The sequence below is a fragment of the Ovis canadensis genome, chromosome 13 (genome assembly GCF_042477335.2).
Source record: "Ovis canadensis isolate MfBH-ARS-UI-01 breed Bighorn chromosome 13, ARS-UI_OviCan_v2, whole genome shotgun sequence".
In the NCBI taxonomy this organism is placed as follows: Eukaryota; Metazoa; Chordata; class Mammalia; order Artiodactyla; family Bovidae; genus Ovis; species Ovis canadensis.
In genome coordinates this window covers 82,988,684-83,014,031 of record NC_091257.1, presented here as the reverse complement: position 1 = coordinate 83,014,031, position 25,348 = coordinate 82,988,684, and the positions used below count along the sequence as shown (strand labels likewise).

General features: G+C 46.9%; 1 protein-coding gene across 2 annotated transcripts in view; it reads right to left on the bottom strand.

Moving 5' to 3' along the window:
- PPP1R16B (protein phosphatase 1 regulatory subunit 16B) overlaps positions 1 to 25,348 on the bottom strand; it is a 109,665-nt gene that overhangs the window by 82,520 nt on the left and 1,797 nt on the right. The window lies entirely within an intron of this gene.

The window sequence follows — 25,348 nt, the reverse complement described above, 5'->3', positions numbered from 1 at the left end:
ACATACAGGGGAGTGGTGGTGTGCACCTAAAAACAGGCACCTGGCCTCCAGAGCTGTCCCACAAGCAACCGAACAAGGGCTTGTGGTCCAGTGGCTGTCTCTGGAGGTGGCAAATTCTCCATCACTCACTGGAGAATAAAATTTCCACTGATGTCAGGTCAGCCTGAGTATTCTGTACATCTTCTGTCAGCTGTAAGAGTCTGTACACAGATGGTTATCCATTTCTTCATTATTGAATATTCACTGATCACCTACTAATTGGGAAGCATCAAAACATGCAATAAACTGTGGAAAATTCTGAAAGAGATGGGAATACCAGACCACCTGACCTGCCTCTTGAGAAATCTGTATGCAGATCAGGAAGCAACAGTTAGAACTGGACATGGAACAACAGACTTGTTCCAAATAGGAAAAGGAGTATGTCAGGCTGTATATTGTCACACTGCTTATTTAACTTATATGCAGAGTACATCACGAGAAACACTGGGCTGGAGGAAGTACAAGCTGGAATCAAGATTGCCGGGAGAAATATCAATAACCTTAGATATATGGATGACACCACCCTTATGGCAGAAAGTGAAGAGGAACTAAAGAGTCTCCTGATGAAAGTGAAACAGGAGAGTGAAAAAGTTGGCTTAAAGCTCAACAGTCAGAAAACTAAGAGCATGGCATCTGGTCCCATCACTTCATGGGAAATAGATGGGGAAACAGTGGAAACAGTGCCTGACTTTATTTTTCTGGGCTCCAAAATCACTGCAGATGGTGATTGCAGCCATGAAATTAAAAGACGCTTACTCATTGGAAGGAAAGTTATGACCAACCTAGACAGCATATTAAAAAGCAGAGACATTGCTTTGCCAACAAAGGTCCATCTAGTCAAGGCTATGGTTTTTCCAGTGGTCATGTATGGATGTGAGAGTTGGACTATAAAGAAAGCTGAGGACAGAAGAATTGATGCATTTGAACTGCGGTGTTGGAGAAGACTCTTGAGAGTCCCTTGGACTGCAAGGAGATCCAACCAGTCCATCGTAAAGGAGATCAGTCCTGGGTGTTCGCTGGAAGGACTGATGTTGAAGTTGAAACTCCAATACTTTGGCCACCTGATGCAAAGAGCTGACTCATTTGAAAAAACCCTGATGCTGGGAAAGATTTAGGGTAGGAGGAGAAGAGGACCACAAAGGATGAGATGGTTGGATGGCATCACCGACTCAATGGACATGGGTTTGCGTGGACTCCGGGAGTTGGTGATGGACAGGGAGGCCTGGCGTGCTACGTTTCATGGGGTTGCAGAGTCGGACACGACTGAGCAACTGAACTGAACTGAAAAACATGCTAAGACTGAAGACAGGGATAGTCACATCAATCACTCTATTAAAGCCTTTAATCCTTTTCTAAGAACCTCCCCAGCCATTGTCCCAGCCAGGTGTTTCCCTAAGTGTAGAAAGAGAACCCATTCCAAGGGAATTTACAAAAGTTCAGGATAAGATTTAATAAAACATGGACTCAAAGACAGCAAGTTACCTCCTTTTCACTTGTTTTTTTAATAATCTATTAATGTTTTCTTTAGAAGAAAGTTATCAGTTGGGTGCTAATAGATCTTTAACATTTTTATAACATGTCAGTTTCCTTATAAACAAAGAGAAAGTCAGCCTCAGGCTCATAGCTTTGGGCAAGCGAGAGTATTTACAACAGAATGTAATGACAGTGATTTTTTCCCCTGTGGATCTGGTTTCACAGTTACTGTTTATTTATGGTGGTGATATAAAATTTCCTTTTTAAATAAATCTTCATTTCCCTTGGAAATCCTGCAAGGGAGTAGCAAAGAAAAATTAAAGAATGATGGCATTTAATGCTGGCAAAAATTGTGATTGATGTTTGGGAATCCCTCACCTGGTCACTGATCCTCAATAACAACAATCTGACAAAAGAAGCCCTCTTAAGAGCTCATTATTTCAGCTGACAAATATTCACTGAACATCTGTCACATGCCAGACAGCTAGGGATACAGCAAGGTAAAGACAGGGATGGTCCCTGCCTATTGGATGGATGACAAAACAGAGGTACAAGGGAGTGGAGGACACATTCACAGAAACAAAGACTGAGCAGTAACTTGAATCCTGAGCCCGACTCCCAGTATAGGGCTCCCTCCTTGAGCCCCAGGGTGGAGCGCCCCATGCAGACAGGAGACACTGCTATGCCTTCCCTGGGTTGGAGAGTCTGCTTGAGTAAAGGAATTAAGGGCAGTTGCCCAGCCCCCTGGAGAAAGCTGAGGACGGTGCCTCCCAAGGGCCAAGAAAGGGGGCCAGGGCACATTTCTCTGACTTTGCTCTGTCAGCCCCCAACTGGCTCGCCCCTCTGGGTTCCCTGGAGCTGGGGCTCCAGGACAGCTCCCTCTTGACTGCTGGTTTTCAGGTGACCTAGTTTCCCCCAATAGACCCACACCTCCTCCCACCCCCGTCCAAGAAAACCCTGCTTGGTCTAATTAAAGAATTGCCATCAGTGCTGCTAACACAGCAGCCAGGCAGCCCCCAAGGCAGGGCACTGGCCTGGGTACTGGGGCATCCCGCAGAAGTACTGGCTCCTATGAGCTGTGGAATGGCCCCCTTTGTGAGACCCAGTGTATTTGCCCATATTTCCAGAGACAGCCCTGGTTGGTGATGGGGACACAGCCCAAACTGCCAGGACACGAGAGAAGTAATAGCCTCAACTCTTTCTCTAAGAGTAGGGGAGTTTTTATTATTTAATTTTTGGCTGCAATTTCCAGCATGCAGGATTTTAGTTCCCCCACCAGGGATCGAACCTGGGTCCCCAGCAGTGGAAGCATGGAGCCCTAACCACTGGACTCCCAGGGAATTCCAGCAATCCTCAACTCTTAAAGGGGATCCTGAAGAAGGAGCTCATCTGAAGGAAAACCAGCTCCATGGAGACATATTGAGCCCAGAGTGTTGCAGGAGCACCCAGATGGACCATCTTGCAGAGAACTGGGCACATGGGGGACGCAAGACAACCAAATGTCTGCGCTGGAGAGGCGGGTAGGGGAAGGGGTCCACAGAGGCCAGGTTGGGTGGGGTCATCCAGGAAGTGTGTGTGCTTTAAGAAGAGAAGTCAGAAGCAAGGGGAAAATAGGGTAGGGTACTTAATTATTCCAACCAATAGCTGTGTGAAGTCTGGGTGGATGAGCCAAAACAGCCCTGGTGTGGGCAGCCCCAGGTCTGAAGGCAAGGCCCATCACTCTCAGTGAGGCCAGAACAGACAACTAGAATGAGCCTCGATTCAGCCTCCGGTTGCTGTCTGACAAAGCTGAACTTGATACCTGTTGGTCAATAGCAATGGAGAGAAGCAAGGGCTGCGCTCCAGAGAGCTGAGCCTTGAGGGCAAACGCGAGGAAGCCTGTGGGGGGAATTGGGGGCCAGGTGGGGGTGTACGACAGAACCCCTCCCCTCCTCCAAAGTGAAAAGAAGGCTATTACAGGAATGCTGTTTGGGGGATGATACGTCTCTGAAAAAACAAGAAGAGGAAGAAAGGCATGGGCCCATCAAAAGGCTCAGTTTGGTCTTGGTTTCTGTAGTTCCCCCAGTATCACTCCGTGCTGGGCCCTGATTGGCCAAAGCCCACGAGCGCCCATGAACTGGAAGTGTGAACCCCCGCTGCCGCTGTAAGTCATCTTGCCCCCAGCCATGCAGGAAGCTGGCCTTTGGATAAGGCCAATACTTGGGAGTCAGAGGAGACAGGGTCCTTTAATTTAGGGACCTCTGGACTTTATCCCTGTTATTATTTAAGCCAATTGAATTGAATTTTGATGCTTGTAGCCAAAAGTACCCTAACAGATATTAATGCTACTTTTAGGAATACACGAATGGGAGCCCCAGGAGGCGATGTTGCCTGAAGCAGGACAAGTGGTCTCTTGCTAGGCTGTATCACCAGACACCTCCACTTCCTCTAAAAGGGCCATTTATGGTCTTCTGACCCAAGCTGAGGACTGGCCTTGAAAAAGGGCTGGGGAAGGTCAACACCAGGCTGCCACAGCAGTCCACCCCGAGGTGAGACCCAGGCCTTGCGACGCCTCCAGTTGAGGGTAGCGGCTGCCTGACACAAATTTGGACTCGAGCCTAGAGCCTTGAGAAAAACAACACGAAGGAAGGTGAATTCAAATTGAAGAGACTTTAAAACGTGAGTCAGACGGTGTCTCAAAGTTCACGCTGTTAGAAGAAAACGTTAAGTTTTGTTTTTTTTTTCTTGTTCTTCAGCTATTCTTCTCCACACAATATTGGCAGCGCCCTGGAGGAAGGCCGTGAGTGCTTGCGCCTCGTGCTTCCTGTAGCACTGAGCACGAGGGAAAAAGGAAAACAAAACACTGCACTGGCTTTCCCTCCTCCGAGCTCACTTGGGACCCACTTTCGCTCCTAAAGGATACACACCCCCGCCCTCCCACAACACACTGCTTTGAATAATAGCGTCATTTCCTCTTTCCTGCCCACCCCCACCCCCACCCCACCCCCCAGTATAAAGATGCTGTAGGCGTGAGCAAAGAGACTTCTGGGGCCCTTGGTGCTCCAAATATCTGAATTAGAAATTAGTAGCCTTGCCCTCCCCACCAACCCCATTCTCATGGGATTTTGTAGACTCTGTTTTACTCCTGCTATCATGAACCTTCTAGATTGCGGGCACAGTGTCCTAGACAGACATTCTGATTTAAAAATCTGTTGTAGGACTCGGGTCTCCAAGCATCTGTTCCTTAATTGTGCCTCTCCCACCTGTGCTCCTTCATTCAGACCTCTTGAGTGGTGATCCTGGGCTTGGCCTTCACTTGTCACTGTACTCAAGCCCATTTACTACAACCCGATTTGGCAAGACCTTGGAGGAAGAGTGGTTGGACGGCATCACCAACTCAATGGACGTGAGTTTGAGTCAACTCCAGGAGTTGGTGATGGACAGGGAGGCCTGGCGTGCTGCAGTCCATGGGGTCGCAAAGAGTCAGACATGACTGAGCGACTGAACTGAACTGGAGGAGAAGGGTGGAGGAGAGGGCAAGACGGCAGGACTCTAAAACCACAAGTTCAACGAGAACAGAGTGCTGAATCAACTGAAGCACCTTGAAGATGCTCTTCTCTTTCACGAAGAGAATCATGTCCAGCATTGAGATAATAGCCCAGATGACCTCTATCTGAACTGGCTAGACCACACTGGGAATAGAACCAGGCCTTAATAAAAGCCATGAATGAAAGGATTAGCCTTGTTCTCTAGAGGGCGGAGTTGTGATCATAGGCAAAGTGAAGAAGGATCACCCTGGAACTTCCCTAAAAGTCTAGTGGTTAAGACTCCATGCTTCTGCTGCAGGAGGTACAGGTTCAACCCCTGGATGGGGAACTAGAGATCCCATATGGGGAGGGACACAGCAAAAAAAAAGAAAAGAAGAAGAAGAAGAAGGAAGAAGTAGGATCAGCCTGGAATGAGGAAAAACCGTCTCAACACCAGAAATTCAACAAAGTCCAGCCATGGTGTGATGCTGGGGTCCCTGCCACCGAGAACTCCAGTGGCCACTCATGAGGCTGCTGAGAGAAAGTCCATACTGGGCTGGAGGGGGGACTGGTCCAGTGAGCCCCACTCCCAGCCTGGCAGAGGGATCATCTCCATTAGGAGGAAGACTCTATCATGCATATTTGCTGCCCGGCATTTGGTACCCACGAGCCTAGCCTGGAAGAACCATTCCAAATAGATATTGATTGGTGATATTTTAGATTCTTTCTACCTGTGAAGGTGAAACAGCTGTCTCAGACTCAGCTCCAAGAAAACCTCAAAGGAAGCCACGGCTCAAATGGGCAAAGGAAAACTTGTGAACACACCCATCTTCCATGCTGAGCTTCTCCCCATGAATCTGAACCCACAGAGAGGCCCACATACGTATGGGTAAGAATGCCAGTGTGGGGGAGGCTGCAGGGGACAGAACAAAGGTGTCAAAGATGGGGCACATGCAAGGCTGACATGATGTCTACGAACACATTAGTCAGTCACAGCCACGGTGCTAAACCAGCCAGTCTTCTAAAGAAGCTTATGTAATAGCTAAGCACGGGGAAATGGGAGTCCAATTACACATACTGCTCCTCCAGGCTTGGAGGAGTGTGGTCCACCCCCTCCCTTGCAGAGAGATAAAAACTCCCTTTGCAGCTAGAAGGATCATTTTCCAAAGGAGGCCACCTGTGGCCACAGAATGCCCTCCTGGATTACACGTTTATTGAACAGGGGAGGGCTATTCACATTGGTTAAGCCTTGAGGGGCCTCTGCCACCTCTGCCTCCCTCTCTCAGCATGACATCCCTGGCCAAGCTTTCCTCTGTTGTGCCAGCTCTTAGGTTGGTAGTGGCTTCTTTAAGGACTTTGAGGGCAGAGGGTATGAGGCCACGTGTGATGACAGGAGGAATGAATGTGGTGATCGATTAGTAATGTCTGCCACAGATAAAGGAGTGGCTGCGTGGGTACTGAGCAGGCAGCTCTGTTTTACATTACACTTGCCTACTTGGATTTCAACACTTGCCTTCACCCCATTGTTCAAAATCCTCTAGTCTTAAACACAAATGTCTAGAGAGTTATCAGATTAAGTAGAAGGGCTCCTCAATATCAGCATATCATTCAACCAAGAACAAAAAATCATGATGGCCTCAAAGGTAGACAAGAGTCAAGAATAGCTTAGGTTCTAATAAGAATTTCTCCAATACTTTGTGCTGGGGGTAAAATGAAGACCTGTCCTCAATGACTCCATCCCTTAAATTGAATGGATCCTATTTCTAGGAAGCAGTATGCTGAGCCAACTCAAGCTAAGGATGGCAGCCCCTTTGGAACTGCTACCTCTCCCAATCCCATCCCAAAGATGAGCATCCCATCCAGTTACAGGATCCACTCTTCAAGGTCCACTCTTGAAGAGGGAGGGGCAGGGAGCACCATCAGCCAGGGATCACTCTCTCCTCCATCCTAAGCATCTTGGGTTTCACACCATTGCCACCATAAAGGAGGAAGGCGGCTGTGGTCTGCTTCCTAACAAGGTCCTCTTCAGAAACCTCAAAGAGATCTCTAGCAAGCTGTCGCCTTCCCTTTAGTCAATTAGAAAACAGCTGGGATAGGAATTTTTTAAGTTTTTCATATTGTTTGCTCACGGAGGTTTGGAGAATAATTCCAAGGAAACAAGGACAATAAAAAACAGAGAGTTGGACTCAAGGAGAAAGTCCTACCCTGGAGGAAGAAACAATAAGAAGGAAAAGAGAGCCACGCAGACAGTGGACACCAATTAACTGCACAGTAAGTGGGGGAACTGGGATCCAAACCCAGGCCTGTCTGATTCTACTGTCTACATACATAAAAAAAAAAAAAACAAGGAAGGACTTCCCCTGTGGCCCAGTGGTTAAGAATCTGCCTTCCAGTGCAGGGGACATGGATTTGATCCCCTAGTCAGGGAACTAAGATCCCACATGCCACAGGGCAGCTAAGCCTACAGGCCACAGCCAGTGAGCCCATGCGCTCTAGAGCCCTTGAGCCACAACTGGAGAAAGTCTATGTGCCACAACAAAGACCCAGCATGGCCAAAAAGAATCACAACTGCTTTTAAACAACTTCCTCATGAAATGTAAGAAGATTTCAGGAAATCCAGGATATTGATGATTAAGGAGATGAAAGGACATTTCAACTAATAAACCAGATAGATCAATTGGTAGTAAAACAAATACTTGCTGAAATCAGTATAGAATTAAAAAAATATGCTTAATGTAACTAAACATAAGCATCACAGAATGTATAAAATATGTAGATGAAATGAACCCAGAGATAAAAAGTGCAAGGTTATAATGGCAGCTTCTGTGCACAACATATTTTTCCATGGGTCCCATTCGTTATAAGTAACATCTCTTGGAGTCACTGCACCAACTCTGTAATGTAGGTCTTGTTCCCATTTCAAAGGGGAAAAAACTGAGACTCAGGTTAAGGAACCTGTAAGGAGTGCTATTTCAGTTGTTTATGGCTGGTATCTCTTCTGATTGATCAATCATATGCTATGATGGTTAAGTATTTTTTTTATCATCTCTCCTGCTTGAAAATAAAAGAGAAAATGTCAGACAGGAAAGATGGCCCACAAAAGCACGACTAAGAGCAAGAAAAGGAGTCCTCACAGGAAAATAAATGAAATCTACGCAGAGTGAGGATAATTGATTACAGTCATAACTTCCCTTACTGTTGGAGCTGTCATCACCTTTGGAGGCTTAGGCAGGAAATATATGTATCTCATCCTGAATTTCATAAAATCTGCCTTCCAAACCCTGTGAGCTCAGCCCCCTATGACTAGTGTTCCCTTTCTTGGTGAGTACTTTCTCATTTTCACTTCACCCAACAGCTCCCAAACCAGATTCATAACAGCAACTGTCCTCTCTCCTCTGCTCTCTGGGAGATGAAACTGTCAGTAGAATAAATCAGGAAGTTTCCAGACACTCTGCATTTTGGTAAATGAAGTTTCTGTCCAGTATACAGGCTTTGAAGTTTCTCCGTATGGGATTTGTGACCTTCCAGGTCACCATGCAGAGAGAAGCAAGCTGTAGTTGACTGCCTTTACATTACTTTCATTCCTCCCCTCTTTGATCTCCAGCCAAAGTCCCTTCACTTTGATTCCCTCCTCTTGGCTCCTCTTGGGTGTGCAGAACTCCAAGCATATCTCTGCTTCCCCCTCTGACCAGCTTTATTTCCGTTTAAAATTCTCCATAAGCCATAGATTCAATCCCATGAAAGTTATATTACTCCCACAGTTGAATGTATCTCCTCGTGTTGAAATCTCAGGTTCACTTTGTTAGCAACTGTGGTCTACTCTACACTCAGAGCCCTAATATTATTTCAATCCTCTCATCATGTTCTCCAGCAAATTACCAAACTCTCTATATATATTTTATGCTTAACTGTCATAAAAAAGTTACCAGTCTCAATATTTTCTTCTAGTAATTTTCTCCTCTAATTCAATTCCACTTTTAATTTAAAGTTGCTTTCATTTAGCCAGTCAACAAGCATTTATTGCCATCAACTATGTGCTAGTCAGAAAAGCAAGGGGTCCTAATGGTCCCTTAGTAAACAAAATTATTGATCAGAAAAGTTCTGCTCTAGTAACAGCAGAGTAACTCTTATAGGACACATCCCCTCACATTTAAATATTGTGAACTCTACGCACCACACACACACACACTACCTATTGGAAGGCCCTAAATAGTCAGTCTACGTGGTTGCAAAGAGTCAGATACGACTTAGCGACTGAACAATAGCAAGATTTATTCAGCCACAAGTAGATAGAAACAAGGGCAGTCAACACTTGATGGAAATTTGCACTAGGCGAATTCTGTGTTTTTGTAGCTTTTTACCCAAAGGCAGACCCCACTCAGCGTTGTACGTGGTGGCTACAACTTGGATGAAACCTTTGCTGTTATCGTTTGAGGAATTAAAGGACAGAGTTCAGGTGACTACAGTTGGAAAGTGAGGAGAAAGCATCCCAGAAAAGAGTTCACAGATGGTAGCCCCAAATGCTGAGTATAAATTCTGTCCAAATCTCTCTGAATGATGCAAGTGTAGGGCAGGTTCCAAGCCGCCCAACTAGGGCTATAAGAACTGAAGAAAGATTTCAGCTGCTGCCTACCCAGGGGAGATTGAATTTAAAATTTGTTTGGTCAAGTCAGCTGATTGATTTTTTTTAAAGTCATCACTAGAACTTCCTTGGTGGTCCCATGGGTAAGACTCTTCACTCCCATAGCAGGGGGCTCAGGTTCCATCCCTGGTCGGGGAACTAGACCCCACATGCATGTCAAAACAAAGATCCTGAGAACTGCAACTAAGACCCAGTTCAGCCAAAAAAATAAATCAACAGTCTTTACTGTTCTGAGAAATATAATAGAACCTCGAGTCTCTTAAGTCTGACTCATAATATTCAAGATGTAACCTAAAATTACTAGAAAAAAATTTTTTCCAGCAAACAGGAAATGGACTTCCCTGGTGGTCCAGGGTTAAGGCTCTGTGCTTCCACTGTAGGGAGCGCAGGTTTGACCCCTGGTCAGGGAACTAAGATCCCACATGCCTTTGTGCAGTCAGATTAAAAAAAAGCAAACAGGAAAATATGACTCAAACTCAAGAGGAAAGGCAATCAATAGAGATCTACTTCAAGATGATCCTTTATTTCCTTTAAGGGTATAAAGGAAAATATGCTAGTAATAAATGAGCAAATATGAAATAGCAACTGCAAACCAGAAAGCACAAAGAAGAGATGCAAAGCTATTAATCAGATCAGCTAAATCCACACCAACACCTTCCTCTGCATCCATGTGAGTCATGCTTTTCATCAGGGCCAGTTACATAGTTCTAATATCAATTTCAATTACTTTTTTTTCCTGGAGCATCTTCCAAGCGCCAGGTCTTGGGCAAGCTTTGGAGAGCAAAAACATAACATAAAATCTTAAACCCTTAAAAAAAAAAACAAACCCTTAACCCCTGATCCTGAAGAGCAGATATTTTCATCTAACAGCATCTGTATAGACTACTCGTCACTTCTCACGTCCTCGCTTCTCTTTCAGGCCTTAAATTGGAAGAAGAGATTGAAGTCCTGTCATGGGCTCTTTCCAGCTTCCAGATCACTCCCATCAGGAACCATTTGCCCATAAAAAGCACACAGGAATGAGGCACAGGCTGTCAGGTTTAATACACCTCTACATTCTCCTTCCATCACAAAAGCATCCTCCCCTGCTGATTAGACAGATCAGGTCTATAAAAAACTCTGGGTGTAGACGTCAAAGAGGAGCCATGGGGAGGCACTTGCCATTATAACATCTCTTTATACAGTTCCACTAATTCGTGTTTTGCTTTTTCAAAACCTGTTAGGAAAGAGGGTCTCAAACTTGGCTACATGTTGGAATCGCCTGGAAATGTTGGGAAATTATATTAAGATCCAGAGCAAGACTACTATATATCTACCAGAATGGCCTTTTTAAAAAGACAACAGAAAATACCAGTTGTTGGCAAGAATTCTTATAAACTGAACGGAAATATAAATTGGTACAGCCACTTAAAAAACTGCTCAAACAGTATCTTCTACAGCTGAACATATGATGGCCTATACTCCAGCAATTTCATTTATAGGAATATACTCAATAGAAATTTCTGTATACATTCACCAGAACACATTTACAAGAATGTTAACAGCACTATTTGTATAATAATCTCAAAGTACAAACTATTCAAAATGTCCACCAACTTGAGTCTGGAAAAAAAACTTATGGTGTACTCACAGTGGAACATAGTCCAGAATCCCGGATGAGTAATACACAATTACACACCACACTCTGGATCTCTCACACTGTTAACCAAAATAAGCCAAACACAAAAATGCATACTATATGACTCCATTTAAGTAAAGTTCAACAACAGGCAAAAAGAATCTATGTTATTATCAATCAAAGTCACGGTTTTGAGGTGGAAGTGATTGGGAAGGCACATACGAAAGGCTTTTAGAGCACTGATAATATTCTGGTTTGTTTGTTTTGGCCACACCATGCAGCATGTGGGATCTTAGTTCCCCAACCAGGGATCAAACCCGTGCCCCTTGCAATGGAACTTCAGAGTTTTAACCACTGAACCGGCAGGGAAGTACTAATATAGGGAAGTCCTACATTGAATGGGTTACCTGGGCAGGTTCAATCTGTGAAAATTCATTCACTTAGAATATGTGTGTGAGTGAAATGACAGTCGCTCAGTCATGTCCAACTCTTTGCAACCCCATGGACTATACAGTCCATGGAATTCTCCAGCCCAGAATACTGAGTGGGTAGCTGTGCCCTTCTCCAGGGGATCTTCCCAACCCAGAGATCGAACCCAGGTCTCCCACATTGCAGGCAAATTCTTTACCAGCTGAGCCACAAGGGAAGCCCTAGGATATGCGCACTTTCCTGTATTTGCTTTACCTTAACAAAATATTACAATTTTAAAAATACAGGGTCCCATCTCAAGAGATTCTAATTTACCTGCAGCCCGGCCTTGAAAAAAATTTTTCTCCAAACTTTAAACTTCTTATTTTGCATTGGGGTAGAGCAGATGAACAATGCTATGGTAGCTTTAGGTGAACGGTGAAAGGACTCAGCCATACGCACACATCAGGCCTTGAAATTTTTAAAAAGCTCCCCAGGTGTGTCTAATGCGCATCCAAGAACCACTGTGTTAGAACTTGGCAACCCTCTTCACTGTTTATTTCTTGGAGCAGAACGTGCTGCTGGTTCTCCAGAAAGTTTAAAGCAGGGTGGTTTCTGTAGATGACTAGGAGCTCCAGAGGAGGTTAATAGACATTACATGGAAAAAGAGTTCTGTGGTGAAATAAACAATTTTTAAAATTTTAATGATTAACTTTCATTGAACATTTACTACATTCCCAGAACTAGGCTAAATGCTTTATCTACATTATCTCATTTAAGACCACAAGTCTGTGAGAAAGGTACTATTAATCCTCATTTTAAAGAAGAGTTAAACTAAAGTTCAGTGTGGTTAAGTAATTGCCCAAGGTCGCACAGCCGTAGAATTGATGCTTTTGAACTGTGGTGTTGGAAAGGACTCTTGAGAGTCCCTTGGACTGCAAGGAAATCCAACCAGTCCATCCTAAAGGAGATCAGTCCTGGGTGTTCACTGGAAGGACTGATGTTGAAGCTGAAACTCCAATACTTTGGCCACCTGATGTGAAGAGCTGACTCATTTGGAAAGACCCTGAGGCTGGGAAAGATTGAGGGCAGGAGGAGAAGGGGATGACAGAGGATGAGATGGTTGGATGGTATCACCGACTCAATGGACATGAGTTTGGGTAGACTCTGGGAGTTGGTGATGGACAGGGAGGCTTGGCGTGCTGCGGTTCATGGGGTCGCAAAGAGTCAGACATGACTGAGCAACTGAACTGAACTGAACTGAACTGGACACAGCCATTACGAGTCAGCTGTGTGCCTGCGTGCACGCTTAGTCGCTTCAGTTGTGCCCAGCTCTTTGTGACCCCATAGACTATAGCCCGCCAGGCATCTCTGTCCACGGGATTCTCCAGACAAGAATACTGGAGTGGGTTGCCATTTCTTCCTCCAGAGGATCTTCCTGACCCAGGGACTGAACTCGAATCTCTTATGTCTGCTGCACTGACAGGCGGGTTCTTTACCACTAGTGTCATCTGGGAAGCCCGTATAAGGCAGGATTAGGGTTTAAATTCACACTGGCCTTGACACTGAAGCCCATGCACTGAATCACTGCCCTGATTTGCCTCTCCAGGCAGCACTTGTCTGCAGGACTTAATGGAGCTTTCACTTGGCTAATGTGAGCTGTGGGTTGCCAAGACAGGAATGTCAGAGGCAGCATTTCCCCAAATGATCTCTTGCCTCCATCTCTTACCTTCCAACCCACAAGCTACACCACTGGTAGAGTTTTCATTTTGCACTGAAGTCTGATTCTGTATTTCCCTTGTAGGGAAGCTTAATTTTTTTTGGCCACACCACATGGCATACAGGTTCTTCCCTAACCAGGGATCAACCCCACACCCCTTGCAGTGGAAGCAGAGAGTCTTAACCACTGGACTGCCAGGAAATTCCTGTAGGGAAGCATTTAACACTTCCGCATGGCCTAGAGTCAAGTCTAAACTTCTTAGCCTCACAGTCCAGACCGTCCAGTATCTGGCCTTGACATGCTTAGTTTTATCTCTGGCCATCCTAACCTCCCTCTCCACCCTCAGTCCACTAAACACTCAATTTTCTGGCTATACTCAGTAGGTCTGATGGATTCACACCCCTGCAATGGTACCCACCATTAGCTGAAACTCTGCTATGTGTCAGATACTCCTCATAAATTAACTTTAACTCCCACAGGGAGTTAAAAACAGGTCTGGAGATCTCCTTGGTGGTCTGGTGGCTAAGATTCTCTGTGCTCCCAATGTGGAGGGCCCGGGTTCAATCCCTGGTCAGGGAACTAGGTCCCACATGCTGCAACTAGGAGTTTGAGTACCACAGCTAAAAATACTGTGTGCTGAAATGAAGGTCGAAGACCCCACGTGCTACAACTAAGACCTGGCACAGCCAAATAAATTAAGTTTTTTTTTTAAATCAAAAAATAAAGATAAAAACAGGTCTCATTATCCCCAGTAGATAGATTAGGAAAAGGGAGGTTCATTTTGACACCTCCAAAGTCATACCTAGTGAGTAGCAGAACTAAGATTGGAACACAGATTTAGATTTCTCTTCTATGAAGCTATGGAGTTTTCACTCCTCCACACTCACCACCTGTTCTGTGCGGTGGTGATACCCTTCTTTCTCTCCACCTGGCAAGCTCGTCCTGTTCTTTAAGAGCTAACCCAAGGGCTGTAATGATAGTATCTATCATCTCTTAAACGCTTTTCAGGCGCTGTGCTCAGCACTTGACTTGCCTTGTCTCATTTACACAATATTGTCTCCATGCTCCTTTTATTCCCTCTGAATTGCTCTTTATCTGCCTTGTGCCAAATGGGTTTCTCTCTCCTCTAGTTCCAAAGAGTCTCACCACATCTCTACTGTGGCTCTCAACTGTGTGTGTGTGCTAAGTCGCTTCAGTCATGTCCAACTCTTGGCAACCCCATGGACTGCTGGCTGTAATCGTTAATTTCATACCTGCCTCTTCCACTGGACTAGATGCTCTCAAAAGACAAGAAATATGTTATTCACCTTTCCATCCCACCCTAGGGCAGGGGTCCCCAACCCCCAGGCCCAAGAACCAATAGCAGTCTGTGGCCTGTTAGGAACCAGGCCACATAGCAGGAGGTAAGTGGTGGGCGAAAGAAGGCAGCTTCTTCATCTGTATTTATGGCCACTCCCCATCGTTTGCATCATAGTCTGGATCTCAGGAAAGCAAGCTCAGGGCTCCCACTGATTCTGCATTATGGTGAGCTGTAAAATTATTTCATTGTATATCACATTACATAATCACAATGATAGAAATAAAGTGCACAATAATGTAATGTGCCAAAACCAGCCCCTCACCCCCCACCCTCCACCCCATGGAAAAACTGTCTTCCACAAAACTGGTCTCTGGTGCCAAAAAGGTCAGGGACTGCACCCTAGAGTTACCCAGAATGCAGTAGACATTCAATAAATGGGAGCGTGTGGACAGGAGGGTGGGAGAGGAAGAGACAAAAATTCACTGACATTATTCCATCAGTTGTATCATCGGGAGTGGTCCTCTGGCTTGGAACCACAGCTCTAGCATCAAACCAGACCAAACAGACCTGGCGGTCGGGGAAAGACAGGGGCCAGACCCAAGATGTGCCTTACCTGGCCCCTGCCTTGCCATCCATAAAAGGGTGACCCCGGACCGCCTCCGCTCCACAGTCTCTTTTCAACTCTGCACGCTGTACAGTTGCCTTTATAGATCCCGGCTTAGAAGTTTTGCTGTAAAATGATGGTGAGCTCCGTTCCACAGCACTGTTTCAGATATTCTCAACTGCTCCTTGCCATGGCCTGTGTTGTTCTCAAGACCTCCTAGTGGATGAAGAGCTATCCGCGACAGGTGGCCCAAAGAAAATGTATAGCTAAGGCGTGGCTCCCCACAGGTGGGAAGATCAGGTGGTCACAGCCCTTTCTAAATAGAACTATTCTTTTTGAGTAGGAGGCCCTTTTATAGGACAGAGACATCTTTGATGCTCACTCATTCATTCAACACCCATTCTGTGTATGCAGTCTACAATGGGTGCATTCAAAGCACACCTCCTTGTAACCCCTGGGGTAACCGCCAACTCATGCCACCCACATCCAACCCCAGTGGGCTCCAAGGCTGTGGATTTTTAAAGCCAGCCTTCTGTACCTTTGTTCTCACTCTTTCTGGACTAACATACATACTTGCCCAGGTAACAGTGAGCAATAATCAGAACCAGCTGCAAACTCAGCTGGGTTTCTGCACAGCCTCCCTCAAACATTAGTAAACATGGAAACCACCAGAAAGTCAATTTCAAAATTACTTTATCCCTTCCTAGCTGCCCACCTCTGCTGCTGCCACCACGAGGGCTAAGCTACATGGTTTTTCTGCTTCTACCAAGTCATTTTCTTTTGAGGATGTCAAGTATCGCCCCTCCCACTGGGGCACAGAGTATGCTGTATTTTACACATTCATTTGTAATATTCATGAAGTCTGTCAAAGAGAACCTCACTTATGCATTTCTCTAGCACAGCTGGAACCACACCTCTTTGTTCTCATTTATTTGTCCATGTGTCTGCTTCCTTCAGGAGATGGGGACCAACCTAAAGGCAGGGAACTGGTTTAAGTCCATTTTTTAATCTCTAATTTCAAGCATCAGGCCAAATAAAATGCACTTCTTGAATATTGAACAATATGTAGCCACAGTCTAAATGATCATAAAATCTGAAGTACTGTGGAACTTGACTCAGAAACACTCTATTTTATTCCTATCTGACTGGAAAAAAAATTGAATGTACTCAGTACTCAATGTTAGAGAAACGCCTGGGGGAAAGAAGCATTCACACACAGGGTCTAGGGTAGAAACTGGTTTGCAGGACTTCCCTGCAGTCCAGTGATTAAGACTCAGCTTTCACTGCAGGGGTGTGGGGGCGGGCGGGGGGGTTCAATCCCTGATCAGGGAACAAAGATCCCACACGCCCTGTGGCTCGTCCAAAAGAAAGAAAACAAAACTGGTTTGGCCTCTTGGGAGGACAATTTGACAATGTCATAGTTCAAACTGCAGGGGAGTTTCCTTACAGATAAAATCACCCAAGTGTATGAAGATATACACTGTATAAGCAAGGATGTCATAGCATCATAATGCAGGGGGGGGAAAAACGGAAATAATCTTCACCACCAGCAAGGGACTAGAAAACAAATTATGGTAAATTTTTATTAGGGAATATCATGTAGCTTTTAGGACTGAGGCATACCTATATGTGTCGACATGTGCTAAGATAAATTAGCTGAAAAGGGAAGTTTCGGGAAAGGGTTGTATAGATGTGTTAACAAGAAAAGAGGATAGGATATACATAAATGCACGTGGATTTGTACATGCCTAAGAAATTTATGGAAAGACATAAAACATTCAGCGATTTCTTCCAGGAAAAAAGGAATGGATGATCACTGGGAAAATTTCCCTTTCCATTTTCCACATTTCTGTACTGCTTGAATTTTAATAATGAGTTTCTCTTTATTTTTATAATTAAAAAGCATAAAGTAAGCAATAAGAAAACAAAAGCTTGATTTCCTATGTTAAAAAAAAGAAGAAGAAAATAAATGGAATTCTGGAGAAACTCTTCCCTGTTTCTTTAATTTGGCTGCATCAGGTCTTAGCTACACATGCAGGATCTTTTTTTTCAGCATTTGGGATCTAGTTCCCTGACCAGGGATTGAACCCAGGCTCCCCGCATCAGGTGGAGAAGGAAATGGCAACCCAGCATTCTTGCCTGGGAAATGCCATGGACAGAAGGGCCTGGAGGGCTACAGTCTATGGGGTCGCAAGAGTCGGACATGGCTGAGCAACTAAACCACCACCCTGCTGCACTGGGAGCACGGAGTCTTAGCCACTGGACCACCAAGGAAGGCCCCTTCTCTGTTTCTTTATAAGGCAGTAGGCAATGACTCTAAAGAGTTTGCTCTCTGCCCAGTTCATGGGGGAGCAGGTGATGGCTACAGAGTTCCAGAAAGGAAGCTGGGGACAGAGAAAGTCACCAAAGAAGAGCCAAGAGCCCTGAAGAAAGTAAGTGTGAGAATATGTGCCTTTTACTTGCTCTTGGATGACAGGAAATAAAGCCTGCTCTGATTGAGACTCTAAAATGTTCTGGGAGCTAAGAAATTCTGAGAACTCACCAGGTTGGCATGGACACGGGGGCCTGCAACCAGCGCCAAGAAGCAAAGGCTAGGAATGCCTCAGTAAGTAATAGACATAAGTAACCAGGGTGAACAAAACGACGGACCGAGCACCAGGGACGTAAGTGACACAGGGCTCCACTCGCCTATCCCTTCTGAAGCTACGACTCCCAGAGGCTGACTGTACGGATACTAAGGTAATAATTATGGTTAGTATGTATCCAGTACACCCTATGTGCCAAACACAGGTTAAATAATCATATCATCTCATACTATTATTATTCCTATTTTACACATGGGGAAATTGAGGCTCAGCAAAGTTAGCAAATAACTTCTCAAGGATACATTAAGTGGGAGAGGGAAGAATCCAACCCAGGTCTGACTCCAGAGCTAGCCAAAGTCACTGCCAGCCTTTCCTCCATCTGAGGAAGAACTGGAGAAAGGCACTCCCTCAGGGCAGGGACAGCTTATGAAATGCAACCGCATTTTTGCCCAGAGTCAGACAGCGTCATGATTCGGTACAAGGACTTAAGAAGCAAGACAGCCTGGATTCAAATCCTAACTCCACCACTGACTGGCTGTGTGACCTGGGGCAAATCATGGAACCTCTCTGTGCCTCACTTTCCTCAGCAGTAAAATCAGGGTCATAGTAAGGCCACCTCTTAAGAGTTGCTAGGAGGACATAAAGTTAAACAGTGCTTGGCTCATAAGATAAGAACTAGATGTTAACCATTATTATTAAGAAAAAGGGACTTTCCGGGTGGTATAGTGGATAAGAATTCACCTGACAATTCAAGGGACACAGGTGCATTCCCTGGTCCAGGAAGATTCCACGTACTGTGTGGCAACTAAGCCTGTGCACCAGAACCACTGAAGCCCATGCTCTAGAGCCCACGATGCACAAAACAAGCCACCGCAAAGAGAAGCCCGTGCACCGCAATGAAGAGTAGCCTCCACTCGCCACAATTAGAGAAAGCCCAAGAGCAGCAACGAAGACTCAGGGCAACCAAAAAAGAAAGAAATAAAGGAAAAAAGAAAAAAGGTGCCCTTCCTCCCAGGCAGATGCAACCCCGCAGGGTTATAAAGCCTGGCAAGTGGAGCAGGCTAGCTTTTGGCCCCTCTATCAGCCAGGTGCCATCAGGCAGTCCTCAACTCTACAACCCTACACTCGGCCTCCTGAGCAGTGAACTTCCACATGCTGCCAGCTCTTCCTCTTGGCTTCCTTCCCTTCTGCCAACCTGGCTGTGAATCTGGCTGGCACACTTTTGAAAAATACAGACTCCCAGGGCCTCACCATGGCAGGTTCTGACGCAGGTAGGTTGGTCTAGGGCCCAGGGATCTGTGTGTTTAACAAGCCCCAGGTGACCAGGGGACCCAAGACACTCTGTCCCCCCGACACACATTTCTGGAAGCACCAGAAGCCCCACGCACCTGTTCTTGGTGTTTCCAAGGCTCCTTGGGAGCAAGCAGCCTTTCCTTCATGCTCAGTCCCAGGTCTGAGCACACAGAGAAGGGGCACAGTAAGTCTGCTCTCCTGCAAGCCAGCCCACAGAGCAGATGGCTGTGCGAGCAGACATGACAGGCTGAATTCGCTTGAGTGCGTGACACCGGGGACCCCTCAGCTATAGACCTGGGGTACCCCCAGACCTTTGCTCCCCAAAGTGCAGTTCACAGACCAGCAGCACATGACTCCCTCTGAGAGGTTATTCTAAATGCAGATGTCCAGGCCCCAGACTTAAGGAATCAGATTCTGTCTCTTACAGAAACCCGCAAGCTTTTGAGCAAATTTGAGGCATATGCTTGAGACCCCTTCCCCCATCAGGAAAAGTTCTAATCCATGTGCAGTTCTAATCTGTCCAAAAACCCTATGGGGCCAGTCTTTTCCTTCAGACTCCCAGGGAGGCCCAGAAAAACAGCGCGGTCCTTTTAATGGCCTTGATGTAGCAGCCAGCCTAGGGCTCACGGTGAACCTTCGTTTTGATGAATTATTTATTTCAAAGTCCATGTGAAAATAAACCTTCCCAAAAAAATGAAAAAAAAAAAAAAAAGACAGCAATTTTGGCCTCTGTAGTTCTGGGGCGTAAAACATTCCCGTCTTTTGTACAGAGTTGTGACCCCTACTTCCCCAGCCAAAGCCATCCAAAGACATCAAATGCCCAAAGGAAACAAGCCGTGTCTTCCTGTTGGCCAAACTTCAAATTATCAGGCAGACTTCACACTGGAGCTTGACCTCCTTAATCCAAGGCCTATCACATTGCTGTAAATGTCAGTGGAAAAACAGCCATTCAGTGGTTTCCTTCATTCCACCAGAAAGGGAAAAAAACAGGAAGCTAACAGCAGCTGCACCCCAGCTTGGCAAATCCCAGGGGCCCCGCTGAGAGGGTGTTCCTTGTGAGCACCTACCTTCCCCCGCCCCAGCCTGCCTGTCCAGATAAAGAGCGGACCTGTGTCTATGTGAGCAAAGTGCAGCCATGATCATAGAACAATTCAGATAATTCAGGCCCCCAAGTGCCTCCTTGGCGGGCAGGCGGGAAGGAAAATAGCTTTGGTCTGAATTTCTTTGGCCTAAATGACCAACATTCATCGCTCAAGTTCATCTGCGTCTCTCTCCTGTTCATTCAAAATGTCCTACAAGCCAAACCTCCTGGACTCCAAGAGACATGAGGCCTTCCAAGTCCTCATTCATCCCTTTAATGCTTACTGTCTCCTGTGTGCCCGCCATCATGCTGGGCAACTGGGGACACAGGGCTGAATGAATCACACACACAGTCACTGACCTTAGGGGCCTCATGGCCAGTATAAGCCTTCTCAAATCTGGCACTATTGACATGTGGAGTTGGACAACTCCTTGTTGAGGGGGACTGCCCTGGGCACTGCAGGGTATCTCGCTGGCCTCAACCTGCTAGATGCCAGTAGATCCCTGCCCCCTCTGTACTTTCCCACTTGTGACAACCAAAAATGCCTCCAGACATTGCCAAATGTCCCCTGGAGAGCCAAGCTGCCCCCCAGCTGAGAATCACTGACCTCATGGGAGAGGTAGGGTAAAAGAATAATGACCACAAATAGCCATACAATCACAGTTATGTTAAGCACCATGGAGGAAAACTTTATGGATGTTACATCAATATATCTATGATGTGGAAGTCGATTTTATGTTGGATTACAAATCTTTTATTTATCACAACCCTGAATTATACACACACACACATACATGCATGCATGATATGTATTTCTGGATGAAGAAACTGAAGTGCAAAGAGGTGAAAAAATTGGCCGAGGGCCAAAAACCAGTGAAAGGCAAAAGCAGGATTTGAACCTTGGCCTTGAACTTTGCCTCCTGTGGAAAAGGAAATTCGAGCCTTTGTTTTGATGTCTTCTGTAAACAGGTAGGGTGTGTGGTCACGTGATGCTCTAACCCGCCATCCTAAAAGACTCATTCCTTCCTGGGGCCACCGTGGAGCTCAGTCACCACCTGCTGCCTCAATCAAGCTGCAAATGCCTGCGTCAAGGCACATCTGTGGGACACTAGCGGGCCCAGGAAGGTTGCCTTGAATTCTGAGACATCCAAGAATAGCTCCCTATCGCCAAGCGCCTGCACTCAGGAACTTCCCAAAAGTCAACACCAGAAGAGACTAGGGTAGTCGCCAGATACCCAGAGCACACCCCCCTGTGACCCATCACCAAGGTGCCTGCAGTCTAGCATCCGGGGGTGCATGGTGAAAGAAGCCAGACATTCTGCAGGCAGCATTACCAAGAGCATGCACGAGGTGGTACACATAAGCACAGAGCAACTTCAGAGACCTCTAGACATGAGTTCTCACCATTTATAAGCCCTTTAGCAAATCACCTCATCCTCTATGCCTTTATTTTCCCTTCTGTGCAGTGGGGATAAATGCATCTACTTTAGTAAGTCTGTATGAGGATTCGACAGCAATATAAGCAAAGACCTCAGACAGTGACCAACATTCAGAAAAGCACTTAGTACCCTCTTATGGTCAACAAGGGAGCAAGATGGTGGCGCTTCCTCCACCCACATCCCCTTCCTCCAAATGAGAAACATCCCAGGGTGAGAGACACGGGTGCACAAGTAGCAAAAACATCTCAGGAAGAAGGAGGGAACGCCTGTGCTTTCCAGGTAGAAGGAAGCGGAAAGGACAGTTAACGTATCCGCAAACGTGCACAGGCCAGCCATTCCTCCTTTGCAGAAGTAAACTCTAGACTGGATTCAGATGGCTCCATAAGCTGCAGGAGGCCTGCTTTGGGTGAACAAGCATTTAATCATTCTGGACCCCTTAGCAGAACGACCTCGTGCTCCCTGACCTCGCCTCCATCATGCCCTACAGTGATGGCTCTCCAGCTGTTAACTCTGCCCACTGCTCTCTAAGACACCGAACACTTAAGCCTCTATGTCTTTGCACAAGCTGTTTTCTCAGCTCAGGCTGCCCACTCCCCTCCACCCCACCTTATTAGCTGCCACCTGGAAAACTGTGTCTGAAGGGCTCAAATGTGCCCCGACAGCAAAATTTGCCCACCTGCTATTGATCACTGCAGACTAATAATAATAGCAGCCATGGTTTCCCTGGTGGCTCAGTGGTAAAGGGTCTGCCTGCCAATGCAGGGGACACGGATTAAATTCCCAGTCCAGAAAGATCCCACATGCCACAGGGCAACAAAGCCCATGTACCACAACTACTAAGTCTGCGCTCTAAAGCCCGGGATCCGCAAATGCTGAGCCCAAGCGCTGCAACTACTGAAGCCCTTGTGACCTAGAACCCGTGCTCTACAACAAGAGGAGCCACTGAAATGAGAGGTTTGCGCACTGCAACTAGAGTAGCCCCCAGAGGAAAAAAGTCCACAAAGCAACGAGGACCCAGCACAGCCAAATAAGTAAAAACACACAAAAAAATAGCAGCCAACATGTGCAAGCAGTGATTAATATCTAGAAGGCTCTGAACTGAGGTTTTTTACCCACGTGGTTCCCTTTTCTCCTCACATCACCACTCAGAGGTAACACATCTGTCCATCACCAGCTGGCTGTGAGGTGGCAGATTCAGGAATGAAGCCTGGGTTCGTTAGCTGAGGCCACCTGTTCATCCCTCCCTCTACTCTTCACTTCTCTTCTTGCCAGTGAAGCTGTGTTCTCACTATCACTTTTTTGCCCGTAGACTGAGAAGCCTGAGAGCTGCTTTATTCATCTTGAAATCCCTCGCTAAGCACAATGGCTAAAAGGGAGTAAACATCTGTTGAATGAATCAACAGACCCTGCAAAATGGCAGCCTGAGGAGAAAGGTGAAATGAAGACTTCCAGAGACAGGCTGATGCTGGACTTGGATTCCCAGAAATCAACCGCCTCTCCCCCCCCCCCAGGCTTGAGGGGCTTTCCCTGTCCTGTTAGCTAGAGGCAGAGAGTTCTGCCTTCCCCTGGACTGGGAGGGGGTGGGGAGGGGATCTATGAGAGGCCAGTGCAAAAGAGGAAATGGTGGTGGTGGTGATGATAATCATTTCCTGCATTCCTGCCCCTACCAGGTGCTGCACTAAGCACTTTCTATGCATCAAGGGCTCAGAGAATCCTCACAACCCCACAGAGGAGGCATTACTATCACTCCCACTTTACAGATGAGAAAACCAGGAGTCAGAGAGAGTAAATAATTTACCCAGGTCACAGAGCTTCTAGGTAGAGAGCTGTAATTTGAACTAGACCTATCTGGCTCCCTTGCTCTTCCAACTTTGTAGCCTTCTGTAGGAGACAGGCTTGTCCTAGCCCTCCTGAAATTCCAGTGTCTCAGGACTTTCCTGGTGGTCTAGCGGTTAAGAATCTGCCTGCCAGTGCAGGGGACACTGGTTCGATCCCTGGCATCTGGAACAATTCCACATCCTGCGGGGCAATGAAGCCTGTGTGCCACAACTACTGAAGCCCCCACACCTAGAGCCTATGCTCTGCAACAAGAGAAGCCCCCACAATGAGAAGCCCATGCACCACTCGCCCCAACTAGAGAAAGCCTGCACACAGCAATGAACACCCAGCACAAAGCACAACCAAAAAACTAAAATCTCAAAGTCTAGGATGAACTCAGGATTAAAAAAAAAAAAAGACCATCCCAGGCTCTGCTGGAAGAATACTACTTGGGACGCACTCCACTGAGTGCTTCATGTCCCAGGTGCAGGTGGTATGGGGGTAGGAGTAATTAGATTGGCAGAGGGGTCAAAGTTGGCTGAGGTTCCTGAAAGTCCAAACACAGCCCAGGAATCCAGGTACTGCCTTCCATGACCCACAAAAAAACCAGGCTGGCCTCAGACTCCATTGATTAGAGAACGCTGACTCTGGGTATGGAGCAGGGTTTGAGAAGAACCTGGGGCCCCAGTTTCCAAAGAGAACAAAGATGCTCTGCAGAAGGTTACTGCCTTGGGGGAAAACCCATTTTCCTGCGTCAGCATCCTCTTAGCCCTGTGGCTCCAGCTTCCAAACTTAACAGCTGGATTAGAATTTAACCTCCGCTCCTGTGTCAGTTACCAAAGAGAACAAAGTCTGCGCGGGCACTGGACCTTGCCTGCCATGTCTCTCCAAGCCAGGGAAGATTCAGAGAACACAGGGATTCGGGGAGCCCCAACCCAGAGCCTGGCAGATGAGTGGCACAGTGGGAGGAGACCAAAAGATGGGGGAGCAAGGATCAAGTGGTCTTCCTGAAGAAAACATTTCAGAGGCTGGGATGAGCTGGGACCAGGAGGGGGGTCAGGAAGGTTCCAGGGAGAGGGGCACCGCTGGACAGACTCCAGTTCACAGGAAAGCATGAAGTGGAAGGTCCAAAGTGGCCTGGTTGACATCTTGCCTCCGACATCCTGGTGACAGGTGGGAGATGAGGGGCTGGGGAGGGGAGTTGTGTGGGAAGGCCCGGGAGCAGGCTGGGAGCTCAGAGGACTCACCAGCGCCCACCAGCCGCCTGCAAGCTGCCTCTTGATGACAAAGCTGAGGGAGGAAGATGTGGAAACTCCCCCAGCGCCTGCAGAACCACCCACCAGAGCTCCACTTCTGCTCCTGCCTAAAAGGAGACACGCCCCATTCCAAAGCTTTCTGAAAGGCCCGGGTATTAACCTCGGAGCATCCGGCGGCCAGGACCTCACACGGTCCTGCCCCCATCACCCCACGGCCTGATTAGCCCCATCTCCTAGAGGCAACTGAGGCTCTCCGAGGCCAAGTGCCTTGCCCTCGGGAAGAAAGCGAGTCACTGGCTAAGCTAAGATGCTTATGACCAGCCTCGGAGGAGGCCTCCCACACAGAGGGTTTTTCTCCGGGGCTTCACCAGCCACAGGAAATGGCAGGGCCCTCAGGGTAGTACCCGCGCCGGCCCAGGAGGCTAACGGCAGGCGCCTTCCCGGGAGAGCCCGGCGGGCAAGGGCGCCTGGTACCCCAGGACCTCGGGTCCTCCACAGAGGGCGATTCAGAGGTGGCACCTGGTGCCCAGGGCCGCCGAGAGCGGGTGGGCGCTTCTGACAGCGAG